The sequence below is a fragment of the Pelophylax lessonae genome (genome assembly GCF_965119305.1).
Source record: "Pelophylax lessonae genome assembly, chromosome: 10".
NCBI classification, from domain to species: domain Eukaryota; kingdom Metazoa; phylum Chordata; class Amphibia; order Anura; family Ranidae; genus Pelophylax; species Pelophylax lessonae.
The window spans coordinates 234,431,006-234,457,913 of NC_138777.1; positions in this window are offsets into that span (position 1 = coordinate 234,431,006).

Consider the following 26,908-nt stretch of genomic DNA (forward strand, 5'->3'; position numbering starts at 1 on the left):
AGCTGGGAAGAGACAACTCAGGTCAAATATAAAGAATAGTCATTGTCTTTCCCCCGGGGGGGGGGGGGGGGGCACCTGTAGGCGAGGGCCCCCATCTTTTGTCTGTTGCTGTTCTTGCCTTGGATTTAATCTGTGGTCATTTTTCTTTAAGTAACAGAAAGAGAGCATAGAAGAGCCTCAATACATCAATAACAACACGCAGAACATAATTAATTCTTGTTTTTCTGTTCATATATACCACAGGGACAATAATCTTAGAAAGTCTTCAATTTTATTAGTGTATAAGGTTGATGTCCAATATATCATCGCGATACATTTAGTCACTTTGTGAACTCTAACAGCAGAAAAATTGTCTTTTTTTGTGTGGCTGCACCTGGAAACAATTACTACATACTGGAGCTGGATTAACCATTCAACGCCTGGAGATCAATGAAGCCTGGATGCCAAGGTTGAATTTTGCAGCCTCAGTATGCATTAGTTAACTCAACTAAAACTCTATATTTCTTTAAAAAAAATTTGTAAAGGATTTTATTTTGGTTTAAGACCCTGCTCTGTTTTTTTTTTTTTTTTTTTTGCATATATATATATATATATATATATATATGCAAAATGGAAATAAATGGACATACATATGTACATTTATATACACTACTATATCTACTACAATCTATACTATAATTGTCTGATATATTTATATATAATGTTACCATAAACAACCATAAACATAAATGGGTAAATAAATAAAAAAAAAAAAATATTACACAAACAGTTTGTACATACAATAATATAATATATATTTTTGAATTTTATTTATTTATATTTTTGTATGTAAAAATTGTTTGTGTAATAAATATTTTTTGATTTTGGTGTACGTTTTTAATTAGGACCCTGCTCTGTTTTCATTTGTATATATATATATATATATATATATATATATATATATATACAGTATATATGTAGATTAGCTAAGTGGACATAAATATGTACATCTATATACACTACTATCTACTACAATCTATACTAAATTGTCTGATATATTTATATATAATGTTACCATAAACAACCATAAACATAAACGGGTAAATAAAATAAAATAAATATTTATCACACAAAGTTTGTACATACAAAAATATAATATATATTTTTGATTTTATTTATTTATATTTTTGTATGTAAAAATTGTTTGTGTAATAAATATTTTATGATTTTGGTGTACGCTTGTAATTAGGATGCTGCTTTGTTTATATATATATATATATATATATATATATATATATATATATATATATATATATATATATATATATATATATATATATACACATACATACAGTATATATGTAGATTAGCTAAATGGACATAAATATGTAAATCTATATACACTACTATCTACTACAATCTATACTATAATTGTCTGATATATTTATATATAATGTTACCATAAACAAAACCATAAACATAAACGGGTAAATAAAAAAATAAAAAAAATATTTATTACACAAACAGTTTGTACATACAAAAATATAATATATATTTTTGATTTTATTTATTTATATTTTTGTATGTAAAAATTGTTTGTGTAATAAATATTTTTTGATTTTGGTGTACCTTTGTAATTAGGACCCTGCTCTGTTTTTTTTTGTATATATATATATATATATATATGTATATATATATATATATATATATATATATATATATATATATATATATATATATATATATATATATATATATATGTATATATATATATATATAAATATATATATATATACAGTATATATGTAGATTAGCTAAGTGGACATAAGTTTGTAAATCTACATACACTACTATCTACTACAATCTATACTATAATTGTCTGAAACAATAAGAGATTTATAAAAAATAAATTAATTAAAAATGTTTATAAAATGTTTTATATTAATATATATATAATGTTTAATTCCTACATATAGGCAATCAAGCCAAAGGACTATGGGGGAAGGGGAAGGGGAAGGTGGTGGGATGGGGACGGGATATGGGGCATGTGGAATTTTAATGGTACCATAAACAGCCATAAACAGGTAAATAAAATGAAAAAATATATATTTATTACACAAACAATTTGTACATACAAAAATATAATATTTATTTTCGATTGTATTTATTTATATTTTTGTATGTACAAATTGTTGGTGTAATAAATATTTTTGGATTTTATTTACCCGTTTATGGTTGTTTATGGTGCCATTAAAATCCCACGTGCCCCATTGCCTGTCCCCCATCCCACCACCTTCCCCTTCCCCCATAGTCCTTTGGCTTGTTTGCCTATATGTATTCATTTTGCTATGGGATGAAGGTACCTTGTGAATAACATTATTGAGCGCTAATTACTTACTAATGTTTAATTCATTTTTTTTTCCAATGCTCTAATTGTATCAGACTATTATGGTACTCAGCAGGGCCATCTACAGGCTCAAGTGTCCCATGCAAGCTGAAACCATATATACAGTATATAACATGTTTTATTCTTTTTTTTTAATGATCTAATTGTATCAGACTATTATAGTATCCAACAGAGGCCATCTACAGGCTGCAATGGCCTATGCAAGCTGAAATCATATATATATTTATTTACTATATATATATATATATATATATATATATATATCGTTATTTCGTTTATTTTTAATGTTCTAATTGTATAAGACTATTTTAGTATCCAACAGAGGCCATCTACAGGCTGCAATGGCCTATGCAAGCCGAAATTATATATATATATATATATATATATATATATATATATATATATACACTGTATGTATATATATATATATATATATATATATATTTAATTTATTTTTAATGCTCTAATTGTATCGGACAATTATAGTATTCAACAGAGGCACACTGCCATCTACAGGCTGCATTGGCCTATGCAAGCTAAAACTATTTTCTTTTTACCTAAGAATTCAGCTTGCATACAATCACCATACCACACCTTCTATGATGATCACATGATCAGGAAAACATTTTGCTTGATTTTCGATCATTAGTGGGGATTGAAGCAGTCAGTGACAGACGGTTTGACAGCTAGCAGTCGTGAAAAGTGTTGACGATGATTCAACCTCAGTAAACAAATTGTGGACAGAGGGGGAATACAATTTTATATAACTTTAAATGTAAACCCAACATCAATTTTGAATATATTTGGCATTATTTCTCACCATAAACAGATTTTTTAAGCAAATCTGTTGCCTAGAAAGCCAGCAAGTAACAACATTTCTTGTTGTAGGCTGACAATTCTAAACCACTGCCTCACAAATAGCAGCCTGCCATGAATACTCCTTTAGTTAGCATGTGTAGAAGGCCCTGCACAGACCCAAGAGGTGGACCAGTGCTCTGGCGGTGGACTGTCCCCCTACCGTCCTCACATACACAGCAGGGCTATGGACTCTAAGTTGATCTTAATGATCAGGACCTTGGACTGCTTGAGCCTGGGGAAAAATGCTGATCAAAGGAGCAGAGGATCGCGTAAGTAAGTCTATTTTTCAAGTTTCACCCTACCTTCAATGGAAGTGAACTTGGGCTCCTTGCCCCTCAAGTGGTCCAGTCCTCCAGTCCTGGAGTCACCTGTTGGGATCCAAGGGGAATCCAGCTTTGAAAGCTGCAGAGGGTTATAGGAGGAGAATGCCCAGCCCTTGGGTGACATAACACATATTCTATCAAGTACCTGATCAGAGGCCTAGGTGCTGAGAGGGCTTCCCTTGTGGCTAAGTGCAAGGCACCCCTGAAGGTGGAGACAGAGAGTGCTGTGCCCAAAGGAATAGGGGTCCCCGGCTGCGGCAGGCTCCGGTGAAGAGGGGACTGCTGTGGTAGTAGACACGTAGTGCGTGCTGCAATGCAGGTTGCCTTGAAGGGGTCCGGAGGAGGTAGCCAGCCGTGAGACAGAAGCAAGGTCAAGGTCAAGCCAAGGGGTCAAACACAGTTTATCAAGCAGTAGAGGAGTCCGAAGGAGCAAGCCAGGGGTCATATAAGGGAACAGCAGACTGGAGCAGAGTAGGTAAACAAGCCGGGGGTCGGAGCCAGGAGAAGAGACAAGACAGGTGAGGCAAGCCGGGTTGGTAATGAGTAATCCAAGTAAACGGGAATGCAGGAACTCACAGGGAAGCTGAAGATCATCCAGCAACTAATGGCTGGAGCAGGCCGGTTTAAATAGGCCACTGGGCGCCAAACTCATCATGTTTTGCGTGCGCCTAGGCCAGTGATGGCGAACCTTGGCACCCCAGATGTTTTGGAACTACATTTCCCATGATGTTCATCTACACTGCAGAGTGCATGAGCATCATGGGAAATGTAGTTCCAAAACATCTGGGGTGCCAAGGTTCGCCATCACTGGCCTAGGCATTCGCGCATGCGCACTGGCGCATGAATCTTTGCCAAGGATGTGCGTTCACGCATGCGCCATAGCGATCGCGAATTTCTATGCGCCATTGCATTAGTCTGTAGAGTGTAGGCAGCAGATCCAGCTCTCTTGTGGGAAGTTCCCTGACATATTCCTTGTTAGCCACTGATGTCATAGTAGGATAGGACGGGGTAATCTAAAGACTGGACAGAAATACAAATCCATTGACAAGTAAAACATCTCCTATATCTGTATTTTATATATCATTTCAGAGGCATCAGTCTTTAATATTTGAAGGGTTTATAATCAGGGCTCTTTTTAACACAGGGCAAAAGGGGCAGCTGCCCAGGGCCCAAACATTGTTGTGGGGCCCAAAGCAGCTGTCCCTTAAGCCCCCACTTCCCGCAAAGAGTTGACAAGTGGATTCGGGAGGGCCCAAGAAAATGTTTGCCCGGGGTCCAATCAATATTAACCACTTGCCGACCAGTCACTGGGACTGTACTGCGGCAAAGTGGCTCGATTCCGTCCAGCGACGTAGACCTACGTCGCTGGACTCCTGCCCTTGTGGGCGGAGCTCGCGCGCCGCTGGAGGCTCGCTCCCGCTGTTTTCAGTCACAGCTGGAGTCGGGCCAGGGGAGGAGCAGCGGCGATCGCCGCCGCTCTTCCCCGATCGTCAGGGAATCGAGTGTGGAGATCCGCCCACCTGTGTAAACAAAGCGGTTGGATCTCCTAAGTGGCAAACAGTGACAGATTGCAGGGTTCAGCATAGCTGAACATGCGATCTGTCCCTGTGTCACTCAGTCACCTCCCCCCACACACGTCAGTAAAGCACCAGGCATACATTAACCCCTCCCTCTCCAATAAAATTAACCCCTTCCGTGCCAGTGTCATTTTTACAGTAACAGTGCATATTTATAGCACTGATTACTGCAGTAATGTCACTGGTACCCCCAAAAGTGTCAAAAATGTCAGTCAAGGGTCCGATCTGTCCACTGCAATGTCGCAGTCCCCCAAAAAAATCGCAGATTGCCGCTATTACTCGTTAAAAAAAAAAAACACCAAAAATGACAGAAATCTTTCCCTTAGTTAGTAAACGCAATAACTTTTGCGTAAACCAATCAAAATACGCTTATTGTGATTTTTTTTTTACCAAACATGGGTAGCAGAAAACAAATTGGCCAAAATTTAAAAAAATTTTGATTTTTACATTTTTTTGGGGGGAATTTCATATAAAAAAATGTGAAAAATATTGTTATTTTTTCAAAATTGACGCTTTTTTTTGTTTATAGCGCAAATAGTGAAAATCGCACAGGTGATCAAATACCACCAAAAGAAAGCTCTGTTTGTGGGAAAAAAAGGACGTAAATTTCGTTTGGGTACGGTGTCGCACGACCGCGCAATTGTCAGTTAAAATCACGCAGTGCCGAATCGCAAAATAGGCCCTGGTCAGGAAGAGGGTAAAATCTTCCGGGGCTTAAGTGGTTAAAGATGGCTCTTTTTATGATCATGTGAGCAAATTAGTAATAGTACCACTACACACAGCTATTGAGTGGTATCCTAGTCCTTCTAGATAGTGCTGGACTATTTCACTTCAGAGGCACCACTTCCCAGAAATGATTGCAAAGTGTTGTTGGCTTTGCAAAGGGTGCCGGCGTCCTTCTCGAACCCGTTACGAGTATTCATTTGGAATAACTTAGCCAGATGTATAAGTCATGTAATTGCCACGCTGCCTCCAACTGTGACTGAATCTTGTTATTTCCCTCAAAAAGATTGAAGTGTGCACCACCTGTAAAGTGCCACGTGACATTTCTCCTTTATTACTGAGAACTAAATGTGTCTGCGTTCCTCTCTGCATGAAACATGCGGGTCATCTTTTTACAGCAGAAAATCATTTATTCAGGCTGATCATTTGTTCTTAAATAGTCGTATCTATTTAACAAGAAAGTATCTCCAATAAGAAAAGAAATCTAAATCAGCCATTCTCATTCAGGGTTCTGTGGAACTCTTGGGTTCCACCAAAACATTAAGCTATGGGTAATTGACCCCCCCCCCCCCCCCCCCCATCTGATGGTGCTTGCGTGGTTTCAGGGTCGAAGCCACTTCGAAGAGCCAGCGAAGTGGCATTGACCTATTTGTCTGTGATGATGGCATTTTGACTGGGGGGGGGGGGGCATTCTTCCCACTGATCACCAATGTAAGGAGCATTCTTCCCACTGACCACCAATGTAAGGGACATTCTTCCCCACTGATCACCAATGTAAGGGACATTCTTCCCCACTGATCACCAATGTAAGAGACATTCTTCCCAATGATCACCAATGTAAGGGACATTCTTCCCACTGATCACCAATGTAAGGGACATTCTTCCCACTGATCACCAATGTAAGGGACATTCTTCTTACTGACCACCAATGTAAGGGACATTCTTCCCCACTGATCACCAATGTAAGGGACATTCTTCCCACTGATCACCAATGTAAGGAACATTCTTCTTACTGATCACCAATGTAAGGGACCTTCTTCCCAATGATCGCCAATGTAAGGGACATTCTTCCCACTGATCACCAATGTAAGGGACCTTCTTCCCAATGATCGCCAATGTAAGGGACATTCTTCCCACTGATCACCAATGTAAGGGACCTTCTTCCCAATGATCGCCAATGTAAGGGACATTCTTCCCACTGATCACCAATGTAAGGGACCTTCTTCCCAATGATCGCCAATGTAAGGAGCATTCTTCCCACTGATCAGCAAGTAAGAGACATTCTTCCCACTGACCACCAATGTAAGGAAAATTCTTCCCACTGACCACCAATGTAAGGAGCATTCTTCTTACTGACCTCCAATGTAAGTAGCATTCTTCTTACTGACCACCAATGTAAGGAGCATTCTTCCCACTGATCACCAATGTAAGGGACCTTCTTCCCAATGATCGCCAATGTAAGGAGCATTCTTCCCACTGACCACCAATGTAAGGAGCATTCTTCCCACTGACCCCATATTAATTTTAACGGGTTTCCTGCAAATGAAAAAATATTTTAAGGGTTCCTCTTGGGTAAAAAGGATGAAACCAGCTGGTCTAAATGCTTCTAAATCCGTATAGCATACTCTAGTATGTATTAATAATACATAGTCCATAGTAAATAAATGGAAAATAGCTCATAAGACAAAGCCTATAGTACACATAAATAATACATCTTTCCTAAAACAGAGTCCGTAGTAGACATGAATAATACATAACCCGCACAGCCCCTCACATAGTATACATAAAGTATAGATAGTCCATAGTAGCAGCTGTCATGGCGTGCCGACACGTACCATTCATTTTCAGCAAACCCCGGGATCCACCAACCTAAACACACAATCAGCATGCAATGACTCAAAGAAACTCATTATAACTGTACATGCAATATCATTACATGATCATCATACAAACAAATACAGTCTGTGCCAGAAACCTCTAGAAGGTCTCCATGCGTTTCGCAGATGCTTATTGTATGCATTCTGCTACATATCTTCGGTGAAAAAAAATCCCAGTAAGTGTATTTTGTATTTTTGTGAATAGTTATTTTGTCTACAAACTATGAGATATATACTGGAATGGTTATTTATTTATTTATTTCCTTATTTATTTATTTATTTATTTTTATACTACTAATGGCAGGGACCGCCCACTTATAATAGGACGGCAATAACTGATGCTGGGGGAACTGACTAACTGCCACACTAACATCACCAGTGACATTAATACAGTGATCAGTGATAATACTATACACTGTCACTGTACTAATGACACTGGCTGGGAAGGGGTTAAAATCTCAGGAGATCAAGGGGTTAAATGTGTGCCTAACAATGTGTAATGTGTGCTGCTTTTTACTTTAGATCTCTCTGTTTCTTCTCCTGCAGGGAGATTGTTTCTCTGTACAGAGCTCTGTGTTATTTGTCAACATAGGGCCCTGGGCTGTGATTGGACACAGCTGATCAGCAGGTCCTGGTCGTGAATCATTGGCTGGGACATACTGAGAGACTCCTGCTGTGTACAATCACAGCAGCTGTCCTGGCCAAGGGGGTGCGCTTGTGCATACCTCCCGACTTTTTGAGATGGGAACGAGGGACACCTGTTAGCAAAAGTATGTAGGCATAGGCCACACCTTCTGACACGCCCCCTTAAAGGAGAGTTATACATAAAAAAAAAGGATTTGGTAAACCCACCTGCTTTTCTTTTTTTCCCTACCATTCCTTTATCAAGTTCAGTTTTTTGGGCATGTTATGTACTATGCACTATGCACTTTGCACTATGCTCTATGTACTATTCATTATGCGCTATGTACTATGCATTATGTGCTATGCGCTATGTACTATGCATTATGTGCTATGCGCTATGTACTATGCACTATGCGCTATGTGCTATGCATTATGTGCTATGTGCTATGTACTATGCACTATGTACTATGCACTATGCGCTATGCGCTATGCACTACGCGCTATGTGCTATGCATTATGTGCTATGTGCTATGTACTATGCACTATGTACTATGCACTATGTACTATGCACTATGTGCTATGCGCTATGTATTATGCACTATGTACTACACACTATGCACTTTGCACTATCCGCTATGTACTATGCATTATCCGCTATGTACTATGCATTATGGGCTATGTACTATATACTATGTGCTATGTACTATGTACTATGTGCTATGTACTATGCACTATGTACTATGCATTATGGGCTATGTACTATGTGCTATGTACTATGTGCTATGTACTATGCACTATGTACTATGCATTATGGGCTATGTACTATGCATTATGCACTATGTACTATGCATTATGGGCTATGTACTATGCATTATGTACTGTGCACTATGCGCTATGTACTATGCATTATGCACTATGTACTATGCATTATGCACTATGTACTATGCGCTATGTACTATGCATTATGCACTATGTACTATGCGCTATGTACTATGTATTATGCGCTATGTACTATGCACTTTGCACTATGTACTATGCACTATGTACAATGCACTTTGCACTATGCGCTATGTACTTTGCACTATGTACTATGCACTATTTACTATGCATTATGCGCTATGTACTATGCACTATGTACAATGCACTTTGCACTACGCGCTATGTACTTTGCACTATGTACTATGCACTATGTACTATGCATTATGCGCTATGTACTATGCATTATGCACTATGTACTATGCACTATGTACTATGCATTATGCGCTATGTACTATGCACTATGTACTATGCATTATGCACTAAGTACTATGCATTATGCACTATGCATTATGCGCTATGCACTATGTACTATGCATTATGCACTATGTACTATGCACTATGTACTATGCATTATGCGCTATGTACTATGCATTATGCGCTATGTACTATGCACTATGTACTATGCATTATGGGCTATGTACTATGCACTATGTACTATGCATTATGGGCTATGCACTATGTACTATGCACTATGTACTATGCATTATGCGCTATGCACTATGTACTATGCATTATGCACTATGTACTATGCACTATGTACTATGCATTATGCGCTATGTACTATGCATTATGCGCTATGTACTATGCATTATGCGCTATGTGCTATGTACTATGTGCTATGTACTATGCACTATGCTTTATGCGCTATGTACTTTGCATTATGAGCTATGTACTATGTACTATGCATTATGTACTATGTACTATGCACTATGCATTATGCACTATGTAAGCACTATTTTTATTTTTTATTTTTTTCATCAGATGTGTTCATTTTTTCCTTGAATGTTTATTTATATATTATATATAATTTTATTTTATTTATTTTATCTATGGATTATTTTTAGTGTTGTCTAATTTAGCGCCGCTCTATTCTTAGTGAATACCATCGATGATCTCACTCCGTGGACCCCCGGATGAGAACGGACGTCCCAGAAGTAGAATCTTCAGATTTGAAGTTTTTTGCCAAAAAAAGAACTTGGAATAGTAACTCAGAACTCTCGGAGATTGTATCGTTTTACTTGAAAGTTGCATTTTTTTTCCCTTCCTCTCTGATTGTTGCTGGAAATTCTCCAATGAAATAGTTACAAATTGTAGAAAGATTTTCTCCATATTGGAAGATTAGCGGTGATTGCGGCGGCCGGCTGGCCGGGAGAGGCGGTTGGATGACACATTCTGTGTTGGGTTTTGTTTGTCTGGGTGGAGACAGCTGCATAACCCAGATGGTGGAAATGGATACGGCAGGATTTGGAATTCGTCTCTTGCAGTGAAGTCTTTAAGCGAGGCCGGCGCTGACATAGCGATCACAGGTCTATGACTGCTCCCCGCGCGTTACGGCCAATCCGCCGCTGCGGATCATGTTGCAGGGAAGATGCGGGGGGGAGGGGGGGCTGTTCCTGACACATGTACTCTCTGAGCTATATCCATACAATGTCACCATTCCAAATCACTAGCCAAGAAATAGACAAGAAGGCAAAAAAAAAAAAAAAAACATAAATATAAGGACACAAAGTAAGCATTATTTTTTTTTTTACTTACGAATTATGTAATAAAAACTTACGCTCTGACCTCCAAAATCCGATGTTCGGAACAATTCAATAAGCTAGGTTCCAAAGTTTGCCAAAGTTTGAAGGTAATGATATAAGAAGGAGCGGTATCTGTCCTTAAAGATACAGGGAAAGTCCACAGAGGGAGGGGGGGGGGGGGTAAGGGGGGGAATGGGACTAAGCGATACCAAATAAATAAAATATGACAGAAAATGTAAATGTAAATATTGAAAATTGATATTCTAAAAACAAATTTTTTATTAGTACCAAACACAGTAAAATACATCAATGAAGATCATTGGTGAGTATAGTAAAAAATCATGAAAGTATACAAAAGGACATTAATGTATATTTTAATACATTATATTAATGTATATATACGGGAAAGCCCCTAATATAGATAGTACAATTACAGATGTCAGTGATAGTGGACACAGAACCCCCGACGCGTTTCAACCTAAAGTCTTCTTCTGGGGGTAGATGTCCACTTTACACAGTTATAGTGAATAGATCAACATATAAGGGGAAGACTCACTTCTGCTGTCTGGTCTAACTACAGAATCTGAGATCTTGTCGCCTCTTTGCGACAAGATCTATCAGTGCCCATCAGTGCTGCCCATCAGTGTCCTTCAGTGCCGTCCATCAGTGTTGCCTATCAGTGCCCATCAATGGTGCCTATCACTGCCCATCAGTGCTGCCTATCAGTGCCCTTCAATCCTGCCTATCAGTGCCCATCAATGCTGCCTATCAGTGCCCATCAGTGCTGCCTATAAGTGCCCATAATTGAGGCCTATCAGTGCCCTTCAGTGCAGTCTCTTTAGTGCTGCCTATCACTGCCCATCAGTGCTGCCTATCAGTGTCCTTCAGTGCTGTCCATCAGTGCACATCAATGTTGCCTATCAGTGCCCATCAGTACTACCTATCATTGCCCTTCAGTGAAGTCTCACCAGTGCTGCCTATCACTGCCCATCAGTGCTGCCCATCAGTGTCCTTCAGTGCCGTCCATCAGTGTCGCCTATCAGTGCCCATCAGTGCTGCCTATCAGTGTCCTTCAACCCTGCCTATCAGTGCCCATAATTGCTGCCTATCAGTGCCCTTCAGTGCAGTCTCATTAGTGCTGCCTACCACTGCCCATCAGTGCTGCCTATCAATGTCCTTCAGTGCCGTCCATTAGTGCCACCTATCAGTGCCCATCAATGCTGCCTATCAATGCCCACCAGTGCAGTCCTATCAGTGCTGCTTATCAGTGCTGACTATCAGTGCCCTTCAGTGCTGTCCATCAGTGCCGCCTGTCAGTGCCCATCAAAGCTGCCTATCAGTGCCCATCAGTGCTGCCTATCAGTGTCCTTCAGTGCTGCCTATCAGTGCCCATCAGGGCTGCCTATCAGTGCCCTTCAGTGCCTCCTATCAGTGCCCATCAATGCTGTCTATCAGTGCCCATCAATGCTGCCTATTGGTGCCCATCAATGCTGCCTATCAGTGCCTATCAGTGCTGCCTATCAGTGCCCATCAATGCTGCCTATCAGTGCCCATCAATGCTGCCTATCAGTGCCTATCACTGCCGCCTCATCAGCGCACATCAGTGAAGGAGAAAAATCACCTTTTTGCAAAAGTTTATAACAGAAACTAAGAAAAACATTTTTGTTTTTTAAAATATTCAGACATTTTTTTGTTTGTTTAGCAAAAAATAAAAACCTCCAGAGGTGATCAAATACCACCAAAAGAAAGTTCTGTTTGTGTGCAAAAAAATGATAAAAATGTCAGATGGGTACAGCGTTGCATGACCGCGCAATTGTCATTCAAAGTGCGACAGCGCTGAAAGCTGAAATTTGGCCTGGGCAGGAAGGGGGGCAATGTGCCCGGTATTGAAGGGGTTAAACTGGAACGTAAGCAAGGATTAAATGATAAGCGAGTTGCAGACTCAGTGAACGAATAAATCAGCTGCTGAAAGTGCTGGAAAACGTGGGGTTTAGTATCAATTTTTGATTGTAAAGTCAAATAAAATCCACTTACCTGCCCCGGAGCGGATGAGTAGCGGATTGGCTGCATCTGCCTGCGCCTTCTGCTTTATGACAGGTTCTCTTTGATAAGACAGGTTCACGATGTGCCAATCAGAAGAAGCCGTTGATATTCCTGTCCACAAGGAGCCCGGCAGCTCCTGGCTGTTTTTTTGAGAATATTTAAATAAAGGCAATTATCTGTGCATGGTAAACAAGGCGCAGGCATTATGTGTTCTATTTACAGTAAATACCGCAATACTTATACATACAGAGGATATTTTCCACTCTATTCCCTGCAGCTTCCAAATGACTGGAAGACCTCGTTATCTCACATTTTAATTGCGCAGTTGACCTTCAGTTTTTTTATATTGCTGACAAATCCCAGCACGGCGCCGAGTAATATCCTGCAGAGGAAGAAATCGGGTGGAAGTGCGCGACGGATGGAACAGGACGCCATTTTAACTGGAAGGGAATGGAAAGTCTGTTTTGGGTTCTTAAAGGATAACTAAACCCAAGAACAGAAAATGTAATGGGCTGCAGGTTACAGTTCATAGATATGGTGGCTGCCTTTGTTTCCTTTTATTAACTTCTTCTCACCCGCGCTATAGCCAAAAGACATGTACAGCGCGGGCTTCCAGTTCCATGGATGTCCTCCCAGAACCCTGCGTCTTGCGCTCCCCTGGAGGGCGCATCTGGCATACTCTGTGACCCCTGTTTCCTCTGGACACAGCTGATCACAGATCGCGGTAAAGAGCCAATCACAGCGGCCCTTTACCATGTGATCAGCTGTGTTCAATCACAGCTGATCACATGTAAACATACTTGCCGGTTATCAGCAACCCTTTTTTCCCCACTCTGTGCCTGTGTGAGGAAAGGAGAGCCGTTAACCTGCAAGCCTGTCAGCACATTGTTTACAGGACACTTATCATCAGTGCAGCCTATCAGTGCCACCTATCAGTGCCTATCAGTGCCACCTAAAAGTGAATCCTCATCAGTGCCACCTATCAGTGCAGCCTCATCAGAGTCCATTAGTGCCCATCAGTGCAGCCTCCTCAGCGCCCATCAGTGCATCCTCATCAGTGCCACCTAAAAGTGCCTCCTCATCAGTGCCTATCAGTGCTACCTAAAAGTGCCTCTTTATCAGTGTTGCCCATTAGTGCAGTCTTATCAGTGAAGCTTCATCAGTACCCATCAGTGCCTCATCATAAGTGCCACCTAATAGTGCCTCCCCATCAATGCAGCCTATCAGTGCCTCCTCATCAGTGCAGCCTCATCAGTGTCCATTAGTGCCCATCAGTGCAGCCTCCTTAGCGCCCATCAGTGCATCTTCATCAGTGCTATCAGTGCCACCTAAAAGTTCCCCCTCATCAGTGCCTATCAGTGCTACCTAAAAGTGCCTCCTCATCAGTGCCGCCTATTTGTGCAGTCTTATCAGTGCAGCTTCATCAGTACCCATCAGTGCCTATCAGTGCCACCTAATAGTACATCCCCATCAATGCAGCCTATCAGTGCCTCCTCATCAGTGCCTATCAGTGCCACCTAAAAGTGCCTCCTCATCAGTGCTGCATATCAGTGCAGCCTAAAAGTGCCTCTTCATCAGTGCCACCTATCAGTGCAGCCTCATCAGCGCCCATCAGTGCAGCCTCATCAGTGCCCATCAGTGCCTCCTCATTAGTGCCTATCAGTGCCACCTAAAAATGCCTCCTCATCAGTGCTGCCTATCAGTGCCACCTAATTGTGCCTCCTCATCAGTGTAGCCTATCAGTGCACCCTCATCAGCACCCATCAGTGCCCATTAGTGCAGCCTCAAAAGCACACATCAGTGAATAAGAAAAGTTACCTATTTGCAAAATTTTATAACAGAAACTAATAAAAACTTTTTTATTTTTTTTTAATTTTTAGTCTTTATTCATTTATTTAGCAAAAAATAAAAACCCAAGCGTTATTAAATGCCACCAAAAGAAAGCTCTGTCTGTCTTAAAAAAAATGATAAAAATGTCATATGGGTACAGTGTTGCATGACCGCGCAATTGTCATTCAAGGTGCAACAGCGCTGAAAGCTGAAAATTGGCCTGAGCAGGACGGGGTGAAAATGCCCGGTAGGCAAGTGGTTAAGCTAAGGACATTTTCAGCAAAAACAGAAAAATATTTCTGTGTCCTTGTCTCTTCCTGCTAGCTGCACTGGGATACGCAGCTGTGTAGCACCTCCCAGATAGGCTACCTGGAAAGTAAGGTAAACGTAGTTGTTTTTGACTCCACTGTAATCAGTAGAGCAGTATGTGATTGCTTCGGGCTGCTCTGCAGGCTGTAGATTTGATTGCTTTCCCCTGATTTCTGGAGGATTCCAGAATATAGTAGTTTGGGAGGAGACAAATCAGCAGTCTGAATATTTAGGTTGTCTCAGCCACTATCTGGGAGAGGGTTCCCAGTAGGTGGCTGGAGAGGACATAAATAGTCTTGGGTGTGGGGCAGCCCTGTTCTTGTCTAGGAGGAGAAGTTCCCAGCCTGAAGGGCTGCTGCCCTTCAAGGGAGCCCAGCTAGAAATCTGCCTGTGTTCACTGAGGTCCCAGCTTCTGCCAAGCTGGGGGTAAAATCCATCAGATATTGGAAAGGGGCATCTAAGTATCCAGGGCAGACTTTAATCCCCCTCCAGTAGGGCTTCCATCCTCTGGCTCTTCACCTTGGGTGCTGAGCCTTCCTCAACCAGGCAGGGCAGCCCGAGGGTTCTGAGCAGAGCCCCAACTAGGCTCTGGCCTATTCAGCAAAAACCATTGCACACACCTCCCCAGGATGCAGCCTGGGGGTAAGTGAGCTTACCAGGTCATGCCCCCATCATTTATATCCCCCCCCCCAGCATGCACCACTGGACAAGAACCTCCTAGTGGATGCCAGAGGAGACATAAATGCTCATTAGCCCAAATGTCATGGGCAGGAGTCAGGCTCGGAGACCAATAGCTATAGCAGTAGAGAGGTGAAAAGGAAGAGTACATGGGAAGATCACCCTGGTGAATGATACGGGATCACCTGAGGCACATTGTCTAAGCACTACCCATTATTCACCTGAGCTCCTAATGGTGGAGATGGGTTTTGCTGCTATTAGTATTAGGCCGCTGTCCTTGGAATCTGCCCCACCAGAAAGTGAGCAAGCTGGGGTTCAGATGCAGATAGAGCAGGTAGGGATCATCAGATGCACAGTCAGTTAACAAGCCAAAGGTCAGTAACAAGTGGTTTCAGGTTGGGATCAAGTAGAAGCATATCCAAGGAACAAGCCCAAGGTCGGTAGCAAGTGGTAGCAAAGATATAGACACCATCAGGACAGACAAGAGCAAGATATTGGCTGGAGAGTACAATAATCTGGCAAACAGTAATGCAAAAGCATAGCTTTATTAGGAAGTTCATTGGAGGTTTAGAGTTCAAGACAAGGTTGTCTTAAGAGATCAGGCAGGATGCTGTGCAGCATCTCAAGAGACACCACCAGACACAGCAGAGGTTGCAGGTTCAGACCCAGGTCCTGACACTAAGATTGTTATCGTCCCCAGTGCAGCAACTTGAAACCAAGTGAAAAGACTATAAATTGGCCTGGGCAAACTACTATTAAGGAAGGGTTAACCTACCAGACAACTCTGATAACAAGGTGGCTACACTTAGGACAATTTGTTTGCAAGATCCTTCAGCTTATAAATCGATCACAAGTCTTGGGAGTACAGTCTAGGGCTGGGATATGCAAACTGTGGCCCTCCAACTGTTGCAAAACTTCAAGTCTCATAATGCCTCTGCCTCTGGGTGTCATGCTTGTGACTGTCAGAGTCTTGCTATACCTCATGGGACTTTTAGTTCTGCAACATCTAGAGGGCCACAGTTTGCATACAGGGGCAGGCTGTTAACTTTCAGCCCAGGGGGCAAGTACAAACCAGAGGCCCATGGTGCAGCAACTTGGCCACCTCCCACTCTCCCTCTTCCCATCCTCCTCCTGACCCCCATTCCAGGCTGAAGCCCAGCTCCAGGTACTCTCTACTCACTTGCTGAATCTGGGTTCCCAACCTGGCCAGCAGGGGGCCATTGGGGGGACCTCGGACAGCTCGGTTGGGGCTGGCCAGGGGGAGGAGAGTCTCGAGTGGGGCATGGAACCAGCCTCTGCTCAGAAAAAGTTTATACCATCCATGCTGGGGGGGAGGCCTGAAGTCTGTCCTTGTCTTCATCCCGCATTCAGTAGGTCAGCGGCGGGGACTTTACTTCTCTTCACCCAGAATCCTTTAGGCCAGGGGCGGCCCGTCCATTAGGGGTGCAGGGGTGCCACCCCCCCATCCATGCATCCGGCCCCCTAATCTACATGCAGGGCGCCGGATGCATGGATTCCAATGGGGTTGTATTTTTTTTTCTAAGCATGTGATTAGAGCCAGAGGCTCTAATAGGCTTCAAAAAAGGGTGGGCTCGGGGCGCAGAGAACTTCGCCCTGAGCCCACCCAGTTGTGTGAAAATAGCGTATGAATATTCACTTTTGTCACACGGATTCTCCTCCTGGCCAATTAGGAAACAGGTCCTGAGACAAGTTTCCTGATTGGCCGAAAGGAGAAGCAATGCCATTGGCCGAGGAGGTGGAGGGAAGAGAGACGCAGGAGACTCTTCCTGCGAGGGGGAAGCTGCCACTGCTGCTGACTGCTGACTGACCTCCAGGGTGAATGAGCCGGCGACCGGTCAGGGGGCTGGTGTGGTCTGGGGAGGGGGGGGTATGGTGTGGTCCGTCCGTCCCGGCCCATGGAGCACCATCCACCACTGCTTTAGGCGTGTCTGTGGCAGAAGCAGTGCTGCCTTTTTACAGTACATCAGAGCGGCCCAGGGGGCAATTGTCCCCTGGCCCAGTCCTCCCCTGTTTGCATATCCCTGGTCTAGGGGCTTGGGTCCACCCTGAAAATGATTCCCACTTTCAATCATAAAACCTAAGAACAGGGACTGCAAAGATCAGCTCATAGAGATGGATTGTCGTTTTCCAAACCTGAGCTGGAATATAAATGTGGAAAAACAATGAGCACGTGGGCTTTCAATTTCCATCATCTCTAGTGAGTAATTGCAGGTAATAATAAGTGGCTATTGTGTACGGTTTAGAACGTGCAAAAAAACGATAATGATATAAAAATTTCCAGCTTGGCTCCCCTTGCACGGGCCACTTACCATATGAAACTCTTAAATGCCTTTTGATAAAATATATCAATCTGCATTTGACATCTGCGGAGTGGGTATTGTTTGATGCCAGGCCCATGGGGACGTATGAAATAAGCTCTTTAATTGCCTTTAGGATGATAGAACAAAAATCATTACATTGATGAAACATTACATTTGGTATGGTTAGTTTGCTTTGTTATTTCCAGATAATTTCTCCCTGCTTTTTGCCTCCGGCTCTGTTTCCACTAAGCCATGAGTAAATAGGCCCGCTCTAGAATGCTGGTGAGCGGGTATTCATAGGGAAATTCCAACTTTGAATGACATTGATCCATTGGCTTGCTCATGCCTCCCTGTAATTCTTGCTAAATACATTGCTGGCCTTTATTTTGAGCTTCCAAATTGCATTTTTTTGGCTGCAACGGGAAATTTTTAAAACGTAACTAGACTTTTGTTGAGAAAAAAACATTCTCCTCTGGGTGATCTCTGTACATTGCAAGGATTTTAACAAACTTTATTGCAGATTTCTACCTTTTGTTATTCTGAAGTAATCCCTGTGTGTTCCTCTGTGCCGAGTGGGTCAAATGGGAGTGATTTCATAATTATCTATCAGCTGTGGCAGCTGCAGGGCTCTAATGAGGAAAGCTGCTGGGCCTGCATCCCTTTAGACGTGTTCCTATTGGGAGGATCTCACCAAAAAATGACATTTTTGTTGCAGGGGATGCCAGAAATCTGACTTGTATCTTAAGCAGACTTCTGGGAAAATTGGTGAGCCAATCACACAAGCAGGAAATGATGTTTCTGGGGGTGTGGTCAGTATACATTCTGTGTAGAGAACAGCTCCAGGCGGCCATATTGCATTTTTAGAAAATTACAACAGCTGCAGATTGAAAAGGAAAGGTAATTTTTAATAACATTCAATTATAATATGATTTGTGTCGCAATTGTATACGCTATATTGTTTTTTCTTTATTTGCTATTTTTTTCCCACAAAAAGAGAGTTACCCTTTAACCACTTAAGCCCCGGAGGATTTGGCTGCTAAACGACCAGGGGGTATTTTGCGATTCGGCACTGCGTGACTTTAACGGACAATTGCGCGGTCGTGCGATTTTGGCGTCCTTTTTTTCCCACAAACAGAGCTTTCTTTTGGCGGTATTTGATCACCTGTGCGATTTTTTGATCACGCGCTATAAACAAAAAAAGAGCGTCAATTTTGCAAAAATAGCAATATTTTTCCCTTTTTTTTATATGAAATTCCCCCAAAAAAAATGTAAAAATCAAAATTTTTTAACATTTTCGGCCAATTTGTTTTATGCTACCTATGTTTGGTAAAAAAAATCGCAAAAAGCGTATTTTGATTGGTTTGCGCAAAAGTTATTGCGTTTACTGACTAAGGGAAAGATTTTTGTCATTTTTGTTGTTTTTTTTTTTTAACGCGTAATGGCGGCGATCTGCAATTTTTTTTGCGGTACTGCGACATTGCGGCGGACAGATCGGACCCTTGACTGACATTTTTGACACTTTTGGGGTTACCAGTGACATTACTGCAGTAATCAGTGCTATATATATGCACTGTTACTGTAAAAATACACTGGTAGTGAAGGGGTTAACTTTATTTGAGAGGGAGGGGCTGTGTGTGTCCCTAGGGGCGTGATTCTTACTGTGATTGGCTGTGGCTTCAGCTGTATGCATAGTGATCAACAGATCTACATAGTAGATCCATATGATCAGCTCTCATACAGAGGGGAGAATGACAGGCAGCTTGTTTACACAAGCTGCCTGACTTTCTCCCTTTCCCCCGCCGATCGCAGAGTGGCCGGCGGACATCGGGTCCGCCGGTCACACGCGCGGGGGGGTCCGTGACCACGCGGGAGCGGGAGCGCGCCTCCGGCGGCGCGCGCTCGCTCCCTAGACCCTCACAAGCTAGTGACGTAGCCCTACGTCACTTTGCCTGTGAGGGGCTGACCGCCGACGTAGATCGGCGTGCGGCGGTCGGCAAGTGGTTAAGGCAAATATTTATAAAAATAATTAATTTTATTAAACACGTTTTAAAAAAATTGGTTCCACATAGGAAATAAAATATGAGCTCTGGTTACAGTGTTTAAAAGCATCCAATATAGCAACAAGGAAGAGAATTAGTGCCGGTTCACACTACCGCGGCACGACTTCGGGGGCGACCTGTGAAGTCCCGTGCACCGCGACTTCGGCGCGACTTGCACGGACTTCATATAATGAATGTCAATGCAAGTCGCTCCGATGTCGCCCCGAAGTAGTACAGGAACTACTTTCTAAGTCGGAGCGACTTGAGTTCCCGTAGCACTGCATGGACCGCGACTTGTCAGGCTGAACAGTCGCCTGACAAGTCGCGGTAGTGTGAATGGGCACTTAAACAAATGCAAATGCATAAGTGGTTACATAATCACTACCAAAAAAAAATGGTACAAAAAATTGGTAGTGATTATGTAACCACTTATGAATTTGCATTTGTTTAAGGGCTCTTTCACACGGGCGATCCGATCAGATCCGCCTGTCAGTTTTTTAGGCGGATCTGATCGGATCCTCCATGCAGCTCTATGGGGGCAGCGGATGTCAGCAGAGACACCTCCGCTGACACCCGCTGCCATCCGTGTCCGATCCTGTCCGTGAAATCTGGACGGATGGAAACCCTATTTTTCCATCCGTTCAGTGATCGGATCGGATGAGAGCGGACAGGAGGTCCGCTCTCATCCGATCCCCCATAGAGGGCAGCGGGGGCTGAGACACCTCCCTCTCCGCTCTGCAAGCGGAGACGGAGCTGTCATCCGCCGGCTCAGCGGGGATCGCGGTTTGATCCCCGCTGAGCAACACGGAGCGGACCGTGTGAAAGAGGCCTAATTCTCTTCCTTGTTGCTATATTGGATGGTTTTAAACACTGTAACCAGAGCTCCTTTTTTAATCCTATGTGGAACTAAGTTTTTAACAACATGTTTAATAAAATTAATTATTTTTATAAAAATTTGCCTTAAACTGTTATTTGCTGCCAAAAAACCCCTGGGGGAATCCTTCTCTTTTTTTCTGATTACAGATTTGGGGAGTGCAGCCCTCTCCTTTCATTATGTGTCCTCCCATTTTTTAAGTGACATTGCCGTTGGCTCCCAAGTGGCTTCTTCATAAGAATTTTAACCCCTTCGCTCTAAATGGTAATGGATATCGCCTGATTTTTATTTTTTTTTTCATCTTCAATAATCCTGTCCAAAAATCCTGACACTGGCCTTGACCTTTGACCCTGACCTTGACCTAAACACTAACCCTTGGGCTGAACTAGATCAAACCTTAATCCGGGTCACGGCACCAAAAAAAAAAAAACCTTGATCAAGGTATTTTTATTTATTTTGTATTTATTTATTTTTCTTTCTACACACACTTTTTTGACTCCATTCACACTTATCCGACTTGGACCGTGACTTGTCAGCCTGACAAGTCACGCACCGTCGCGTCCCATAGTGTAGTACAGGAACGGTTCTAATAGGAGCGACACAAGTCACTCCGACTTAGAAAAAGGGTCCTGTACTACTTCGGGGCGACCTGGAGCGACTTGCATAGACATTCATTTTATGAAGTCCGTGCAAGTCGCGCCAAAGTCGCGGTGCACGCGACTTCACAGGTCGCCCCCGAAGTCGTGCCGCTGCAGTGTGAACCGGCACTTACTCTGCAAGGACAGAAAAAGATACAATGTATCTCTCTTGTCTACTCACAGAGACAGAAGACACGGGGCGGGCTTCACAGTGATTGATCACTGTGGTAGCCAATCAGAGGCTATCACAGCGATCAGGTGACCTGGAATTGGACGTTCCGGGTCCCGATCATGGTCTCTCCACTTGGAGTGTGCCGTGAGGTGCGCTCCCAGTACAAAGGGAGATACACAAATATGTGGCCCTAGGCAAAAAATCGCAGTCCTGTGGGGCTGCATATTTGTGTGGTTTAGGTTAAGGGGTTTAGGATAGTGCAATTTAGAGAAGTAAAAAAGGAAGTTCGCCTCGCCTCAATACCATGGTGGTCTCTAGGACAGGAAGTGAGGAGAAATCTTGCACAGTAATAGAAACCCAGTGGCGGATCCCCATTGGACCACCCAGGGCCTAAGGCTATAAGGACCCAACAGAACCTCGCTCTACTGAAAACAATGAAAACAAGTCTTGGTTGAGGCCCCACTTCAATTCTCATCTCATCGCCTTGACTCTCCACATTTTTTTTTTCTTTAAAACTTGCCTGGTCTCGATTTCAGCCGTCTCTCCATTCTTTGACAAACTAATATTTATATTTAATTCTGTCCATCATGAAAAGCTTATTCTGCCAGATTATTTATCCCCAAGTCCTGAACACTATTCAGATCAAGAGATGTTTTCTAACTTGTCTGCTCTATAAAAGGTGTTGATGCTCTCGGCACAATGTAGCTAATAGCACTGTGTACCGCTGATGACGGCCCAAACAGTAGGTCTGATCTGGCTTATGTCATTGTTAGCATACAAAATACATTTTAATCTGTCTAAAAAAATGGGAAAAAATACTTTTCATGCATGGAGAAAGGAGCAAAGTTCCGGGCAAACAATGGGTTTTGAAGCTAAAAGCTAAGCAAAGAAAGGTACCATCAACAAACACAAGGCCAGTCCATTGTATTTCTACAGAAATGCTTTGAAAGACATTGAATGAAGAACGAATGTAACATCTAGTTGGGCTAAAATACTGAAAAAATAAATATTACATTTCTAAATATACCGTAGACTAGCTGGCCAAATGTATCTGGACGCCCCAACCCTTGGAACTCAAAGTGGTGGGGCATCAAATGAACAAGCAAAGTGTACTCATACTACTGGAGGCATCTCTCATAATTTTTACAAACAAAAGTAGAGTAAATAAATTGGACACGGTCGCACATGGATCGATCAAATCTTAGAGGCTAATTATAAACTCATGTTGTGCTGGTACATGGTGCCATTGAGGCTGGTGAAATTTAATGAGTTGGTACATGTGTGGTGGGAGTGTCCCAGGATAAAAAGATTCTGGACGATTCTAGGACAATATCCCCCGGACAATATCCCCCCCGGGCAATATTCCCCCGGACAACATCCACCCGGACAATATCCCCCGGACAATATCCCCCCGGGCAATATTCCCCCGGGACAACATCCCCTCGGACAATATCCCCCGGACAATATCCCCCTGGACAATATCCCCCCGGGCAATATTCCACCCTGGACAACATCCCCTCGGACAATATCCTCCCGGGACAACATTCCCCTGGGACAACATCCCCCCGGACAATATCCCCCCGGACAATATCCCCCCGGACAATATCCCCCCGGACAATATCCCCTGGACATTATCCCCCGGACAATATCCCCCCGGACAATATCCGCCCGGGACAACATTCCCTCGGACAATATCCCCCCGGACAATATCCCCCGGACAATATCCCCCTGGACAATATCCCCCCGGACAATATCCGCCCTGGACAACATCCCCCCGGACAATATCCTCCCTGGACAATATCCCCCTAGACAATATCCCCCCTCTAACCCTAACCCTCTAACCCTAACCCTATGTTCCGGGGGATATTGCCCGGGGGATGTTGTCCCGTGGTGGGATATTATCCGGGGGGATGTTGTCACTGGGGGATTATGTCCAGAGGGATGTTTTCCGGGGGGATATTGTCCGGGGAGATATTGTCCGGGGGATATTGTCCGGGGGATATTGTCCGGGGGGATATTGTCCTGATACCTTCTGGACGCAGGTACACCAATTCATTTATAAGGTTTTGGACACCAGTATTCCCAAGAATCCTTATGAGGCGTTGCTCAGCTTGAAGCCTGCTCGATGCACAGCCAACCAATTAAGGCTGATATCTTCACTGCTGAAAAACAGACCCTGGTAAGAAATTGGAAATCTGGGGTTCCGACTGTAGCCCAGGTTAAAGCCAAGATGGCCTGATATCTAATTAGCATGAAGCTGGCAGCAGTCTTACAGGACAAGGTCAAGTATGTAATTAATTAAGGCCTGGAACCCATTGGTCTCCAATTATTGGGGGGAGAACCCAAACGACTCTTTGTGGTCGCTCTAACTGGTCTATCATTTTCATTCAGGAGTCTGCTCTGAGGTGTTGGACCTTCCCTGCTCTTGCTTTGACCCTTCCCCTACCCTCCCTTCCCTACCAGCCACCCCCATACCCTACATACCCTTTTTTTTTCTCCCTCTCTCCTTTCTCTCCTCTCTTTTCTTCTTTCTTCTTCTCCTGCTGCTTACTGTATATAAGTCTGATTTCACAGGACACATTATTATTTGACTAGGCTCTCTTAGCTCCCTCTGTGTGGGAGGCTGCACGCCTTGTGTCAGCATGTACTATTTCTGGGCCCCGCTACCACTCATCAGAGGCCCAACGCCATGAAGGCTTTGATCTGTCAGAGGAACACATACTTTAATTGCTCATTTCTGGTGGTTCGGGGTAAATTTTGGACCTTGCTGTCCCACTTTTATACTCTTAGTACCATTTATAGTTTTTAAATGCAATATTAGACATGCTCCCTGTATTGCACATTTTGTATGCACCGGTATTCCTTGTGATCCACCTTACCTCTTTACACTTTGTACATTGTACAACCATGTTGTACTATATAAACCTTAATAAATACCATTGAAGTGGAAAATAAATAAATGGGACTGGGAGTAAATATACAGTATGTGTGAACAATTATGAAGTTGTCACGCCTCCCCCTAGCGTTGGGGGCCAGGCATTATATCTGGCTTCTGTGTTCTTCACCTATAGCAGCCCCCTTTTCCATAAGGCAAACAGGCCTACTGGTACTCGGTTGCCCCCAGGTCTTATACACAATACTATAATGCAGGGGTTACCACGCTGGGGCAGGCGCAAACTAAGTACAGCGAACAAGAACTTGCGGTTGGCAGACAGCCAGAGTGGTCCAGTGAGAGTCCGGGTTCAGGGCAGGCTGTGTTCTGAGCCTAGTCAATATCCAATCTGAGGTTGTCAACAAGTATATCCAGACTAGTTGGCAGGGTAGGACTCAGGTGGAGATGATGGTCAAGGCACTGGAACAAGGCAGGAAAACAGGGAGCTTGAATCACATGTTGCCAACATTATCACAAGCATGATACTAAGGGCATGGCAGGCTTAGAATAGGTTTGGTCTCCATCTAGAGGCTGTGTCTACATCAATCAATATCCAATCTGAGGTTGTCAACAAGTATATCCAGACTAGCTGGCAGGGCAGGTCTCAGGTGGAGATGATGGTCAAGGTACTGGAACAAGGCAGGAAAACAGGGAGCTTGAAGCACGTGTTGCCAACATTATCACAAGCATGATACTAAGGGCTTGGCAGGCTTAAAATAGGTTTGGTCTCCATCCAGAAGCTGTATCTACATCAATCACCCAGCAGGTGGACAGTCACACAGTGCAGATCAGCCAAAACCAGGATGTAGAAATGAGGCCAGCAGATGTTATGGAACAGGAGCGTTACATGCTAATAAGCATATACATTCCCCAGGAAGACGTCATCTATGACGAAACGCATCGGGAAGGCGTGCTGACGTCACCACGTGATGCCCAGAAGTCGGGCAGCTGTGTGTTTTTTGGAACCTGCCGATACAAGCGCTGTTCGTTTTTATACATGTCAGTGTTTTACCATTACAATAAATGTCCATTTTTGCATACTTCACTATGGTGGCTATTATTCTTTCATGATCATTGCTGGATTGTGGACTGCCCGGGTTCTCTATGTTGCGGTGTCTATTATCTTGCTGGTCTGAGTGGAGTTGCCAAGGGTCCTGGTTGAGCTGGTTGGATATACTTTCATGAGCCATATATGCCTGATTACAGCCTTCATCTGGTAAGCGCATTAGCGTAATTTGCTCCTCAACACGGTGGAAAGAATATTATTTAGTGGTGGAGGATTCTGTCCTTGAGCACTATTATACACACCTTTTGACTTCTCATTCTTTAATGGACTTTGTGTTCTACTGAATTTAATTGTATTTACTTTGGAGTCACCTTTTATTTATTTGTTTGATTGCACGATCACTTGATTAGTCACTAGCTTGATAGCTCAATGCTATCTCTTTGAGATATAATTTACTATATTTGTTTTATTACATGTATCATTTAGCGCAGCTTTACCCTTCTTAAGCATATACATTGATTAGATTAAAAACAATCAAAAACGCATAGCATAAAGCAGTTAAAATAAAGTAAGCAGTCTACGCGTTTCACAGGGCTTCCCTCTTTATCAGAACCATCTATGCCTTTAAAGATATTCAATCATCGTTGACAATAGACGATGGACTCCACCCAGGAGAACTGGCCATGTGTTCTATCTCTTCAGAGAGACAGACTTTCTATTTTTATCTCAGCCCTTGGGATTTCCTTTAGGTACTGGCTGGCTACATCTAGTTCCACGTTTTGGTTTCTTGGCATTCTATTAGGTTTTGAAGAAGGCGCTCCTCGCTTGCCCCCTATGCCGGGTGCTGTTTCTATACCGCAGTAGTGTACCAGTCTATTAACAATGAATAAATATCTTCAAAGGCGTAGATGGTCCTGTGAAACAGGTAGACACCCCGACCCTCACACCTACTTATATGGTTAACGGTATGTAGGCAACCCTTGCACTGAATGAGTTTAGATGTTTCCAATGTAGGGCTCTGTTAATGTTACAGTATATAGAGATATTTAGACAGTTGTGAGCTTTAAACCTCATTGCCAAAGTTTGAGGAAGGCCCTTTTTTGTTCCACCATGACTGTGTCCCTTTGCTCAAAGCCA